Here is a 5161-nt window from a genome sequence, read left to right on the forward strand (position 1 = left end):
AAAGCCCTCTGTCCCTTTTGTGTCTCTATTCCTGACAAAAACAGTGTGGCTCAGTGCCACAAACAGAGGCTAACACTCTGAGCACAGAGACTGTAAACGTAACAGCAGACATCATCTGTACTGCAGGCGTATGTTTGTGTTTACAGTCAAGACTAACACTCTCTTGCCATTAAATAGAGAGGTAGGTCGAAGGATCTAATTAACTGCAATTGATGATTTCAGCATCTATTTAGTAAACTGAATGGTTAGGCTAGCAGATTAATACTTGGATACTAAGTTCCTATTCTCAATATGAATTTATATCTCAAGTGTAGTGTTCACATAATTAATATAGAACCCATCAACTGAACATGTTAAAACTATAAAATTCCGTTGTTTACGAACAAAAAAAAATAATACACTACACAATTCAAAATTTTGGAGGTTGGAAAGTCTCATAAATGCGCATCAAGGCTGCATTTATTTAATCAAAAATTAAAACATCAATTAAACATTAACAATAATATTGTTTTCTATTTTAATATAGTTCAGTCTGTAATTTATTCCTGAGATTGCAAAGCTGAATTTTTAGCAGCCATTACCAGTTTTTAGTGTTACAACATGACCCTTCAGAAATCATTCATATGCTGATTTAAAAGAAACATTTCTTATTCTCATCAATGTTAAAAACAGTTGTGCTGCTAAATATTTTTTGTGGAAACCATGATACATTTTTTTCAGGATTCTCTGATGAACAGAAAGGTTTAAAGAGCAGCATTTGTTTGAAACTCTCTTTTTAACAATGTAAAAGTCTTTACTCTCACTTTTGATCAATTTAATGCATCCTTGCTAAATAAAAGCATAAACTTATTTAAAAATAATTTTAAAAATCTTACTGGCACCAAATTTTGGAACAGTAGTGTATACAGTACATACAGTATTTTATTCTCAGCAAATTATCAACTCTGGAAACAGAAGGCCTATCTACAATAAATGCACCTCCTCTTCCAAAATACCAAGACATTACAATACCTCTCTTGACTCCTGCATGGGTAAACTGGACACCACCTTAATATCATCCTTAACATCCATCTTTACGTTGGCCTGCTGATGGTCACTGTAGTCAGCAACTTCCTGCTAAATACACATGGCAGTGTTTCATGACAGGTTTTGTTTTATTGATCAATCGTTTGAACATCTAATCAGCTGACATTTGGATAAAGCTGTCCCTGTATCTGATTAACATATTCAATAGCATTGAGCATTGAATCATTCAGTCTGGCTTATCCAGTGACAGCTTATTTGACCCTGTTTTGTATTGCTCTCAATCACTTATGAAAAGACTGTGTCTCTATCCTACAACGAAAGACCAGCCTTTATTCAGCAATGTCTTAGACGTCCTTGAAATAATGATAAATTGACTTCACAACACACATCACACCATTATTAGGGATAATCTCTTTCTCTGGTGGACAGGAAAACAAGAGAGGAGCATCAGTTATGTCCTCCATATTTACGTCACACAGATATCTTTTAAAGGGTCAATAATCTTTTCACCTACACAAGCGTTATCAGATTTGGTTTACGGTTTGATAGAAGCCTATGCATTATCTGAGGCTGATAATTGGCGGGGAGTCTCTCCTACAACAAAGAGTTCTTTTCCGCAGGGATGCGGGCCTCAAGGTCAGAGCTCAGTTCTGCCATGGAGACAACAGGGGGGCATTACCTTCCACCAAACAAGCTGTCAGCACTAACTTTGTCAGGGCACACACAAATAAACTGCTAGAGAGTGATAATAGATCTAATTTCACCTCCCTGTCACTCCCTCCCTCCCTCAAGGGAGCCAATTCCAAAGCACGAAAGCTTAAGGAGCGAAAAAAAAGAAAAAAATCAAATGACAAAACCAATGCTATCTAAAGAGATAAAGGGGTAACTCACATGAAATTCATTTCCAGAAGGAGCATTGATTTCGATGTCTAAAACTTCCACCAGGGGCCACTTCCACCTCTTCTTTAGGACATCTGGCATGGTCTTCAGCCAGGTTCGCAAACGAGGTAGGCTTTGCAATCGGCTGCAGTTTTGGTTTAAAAATGCTTTCATTGTGACATCTGAAAAGAAAACACAACCTGTATAATTGTGCTTAAAACAGCCACAATCAAGGAACCAACTGATATACCCATTTTAAAGTAGTATTACGATTACTGGCCATGTCAGAACATCAGTATTCTCCAAGCAGAGCTGCGTAATTCTTGTTTGGAAATTTGCCAGATGGAAAAAAAAAGAGTAAGATAAGGGCATTTTGAAACAACATTCCCATTATGTGCAATGTGCTTCGGCAGTGTTTGCTCTAAGCAGAGCTTACAGAGGCTCTGGGGGGCATCAAAAATCAACCTTTATCTAACAGTTCCCCTATAGACCAGACTGCTACAGAAAGAGGAAAAGTTCACCCTACCTTATAGTTTCGTTCTCATCATCGCTACACAAAAGGTCATCATTCAGCTCTTCATCTGATGTGTCCAACAGATCCTGAGAAACACACCCTCAGTTTAAGCTCTTTGCAAACCAGCTTTTTAATGAGTTTAATTATTACATTTGTTGATATAGTCTTTTCAACACAGAACGAGAACCTATCCACCTTCTATAATGTATATTTTATTATATTGGTTCACCAGTCAATATTGTGGTAATAAATTACATCTATAAATATTAAATTTACTTTGTCAGACTGCTGTTGCCTGATTCAAATAATACAAAATGAATTCTTATTGGTATTTTTAAATAAATCAATCACACATCTGTTGAATAGTATGCTCAGATCTTAAATAATCTAAAGGGCAAATAAAAAGATGAATGCAAAAGAAGAGATTCGACTCCCAGAAAGTACATGATAAATATTGATGCACTTATAAATCTTGTTGCTGCTTTCAATGATGAGCCAGAGTTTGGACAGTTTAGCTAGTCTTCTCAGTTATTAAATCAAAGTGTAGACTTTACAGTTCCTCTCCCGTAAAATCTGGTCAATCCTCAAGAGACCTCAAACCTGCCACAGTTAAAGTTATTTCTAGTAAGGTCCTTTAATCTACAGAACACATTGTATGTGTGCCGTAGGACACATTTAGCAGATAATGTACCATTAGCTGCAAAAAATAGGACAGCTGGCCCTGTGAAGAAACCACCTGTCACAATCCTGAGGCAGAATGTGACACCATCACCTGAGACCTGGCATCTTAACAGATATTTACTGCTGTTTATCAGCATATCATACTGTGCACTGAGAATGCAATCACTTCACATGATCTTCAAGACAAGAGTCAGAGATCTAGGTCCAAGACAGCGGATAAAAGCTATTAAAATATATACGCAGTGTTCTGGATATAGCTCAAGCACTCACTTATTTGGATGTCAGCCAGTCATCCACCAGAATGTCTTACTCTGAATCACGTTATGAGGAAAGAACATAAAGCATCGCATGCCCAAAACCACCAAGCCATTTAGAAACATACTGATTTTCATTTTCACAGAAAGAAAATAACTTTACTTTAAAAACACAAACAACGTGAAAGTTATTCAGAGATCAAATGTGTACATGCTTTACCAAAATGACTTATTTGGCAAGATGCCTTTATTTAGTACGGTGTATCTCATATGGCTATTAATATTAATAGATGGAAATATTTTGTTTTTATTTCAGGATAGTTGTTATTTTTATAGCTTAAATAACATACATTCTATTAGTGAAGACCCGTTTAACCCAGAATAAGTTCAGAGCAGCATTAGGCCTACCTGTATCTTGAACTTGATACTATCCTCTGTAAAACCTCTCTCGTTCAGGCTCGTCATAAACTTCATTGTTCTCTGTGAAGAGAATAAATCACGTTTTGTTTGTGTTTGAATTATATTGTGCCGTAAAATGTAGGCACTTGCAGCATTTAGTGCACACCAAGTGTTGTTTTAATTATTATTAGTTCATTAATTTAAATGTACCAGAGCAAGTGCAATGCTGCAATACTAATAATGCATTTCTGCACAAATAATTCTGCCTATTTCAGAAAGAAATAAGCCACAGTTGTTTAAGAAACAAACTTTCACTGCAATATTTTGGCACCAGTAAAACGCTACGTGCGTCAAAAGATTTACAAAATATTTTTTTGTAACATTTTCTGAAAACTATTGATTTTTTTTTTTTGGACGTACAGCTTTCTTATGCAAAAATCGTTATCGTTCCAGTTAATGTTGTAAATTGTACACTTTATATTATGTTAGTGTCAATTAGGGTCAGCCACTAGGGTTGCCAACTTCAGAAAAGGAAAATAAGGTACAATCGTGGTTTTTCATAGAAAAATAAGGGACAGAATAAGGGATACACACATAGGCCTATTAGATATATATATTTGATCAAAAATACAGAAAAAAACTAATATTGTTAAATATTATTGCAATTTCTAGTATTGGTTTCCTATCTTAATTATTATACTTTAAAATATAATTTATTTCTGTGACGCAGAAATTTTCAGCATCATTACTCCAGTCCTCGGTGTCACATGATCCTTTTATAAATCATTCTTATTCTGATTTATTATCAGTGTTGAAACTGTTGTGCTGCTTAATATTTTTTTGGAACCTGTGTTCCATAAATAAAATAAAAAGTTAAAAAGAACAGAATTTATTCAAAATAGAAATCTTTTCTAACAATATCACTTTTTATCCATTTAACACATTCTTGCTGAATAAAAGTATTCTAAAAGTTTCTTTAAAAAAAAAAAGAAAAAAGAAGAAGAAAAAAAAAAGAAATTTACTGACCCCAAATTTATTTTTATTTTTTTGGAATAGTTGTGTATATTTAACACAATTTTTATTTTGAATAAATACTGTTCTTTTTAACCTTTTATTTATAAAAGAATCCTGAAAAAAATATCACAGGTCCCAAAAAATATTAAGCAAAACAACTGTTTCCAACATTGATTATAAATCAGCATATATTTGAATGATTTCTGAAGGATCATGTGACACTAAAATCCGGAATAATGATGCTGAATATTCAGATTTGCTTCACAGGAATAAATTATATTTTCAAGTATATTAAAATAGAAAATGGTTTTGTTAAATTGCAATAATAGGCTATTTCACAAAATTACAGTTTTTTTCTGTATTTTTGATCAAATAAATGCAGGCTTGATGAGCA

General features: G+C 34.1%; 1 pseudogene; it reads right to left on the reverse strand.

Annotated features, from left to right (window-relative positions):
• LOC107664032 (uncharacterized) overlaps nt 1-5161 on the reverse strand; it is a 24810-nt pseudogene that overhangs the window by 16685 nt on the left and 2964 nt on the right.

The sequence above is a fragment of the Sinocyclocheilus anshuiensis genome, unplaced genomic scaffold, assembly GCF_001515605.1.
Source record: "Sinocyclocheilus anshuiensis isolate Anshui unplaced genomic scaffold, SAMN03320099.WGS_v1.1 scaffold23, whole genome shotgun sequence".
Lineage (NCBI taxonomy): Eukaryota > Metazoa > Chordata > Actinopteri > Cypriniformes > Cyprinidae > Sinocyclocheilus > Sinocyclocheilus anshuiensis.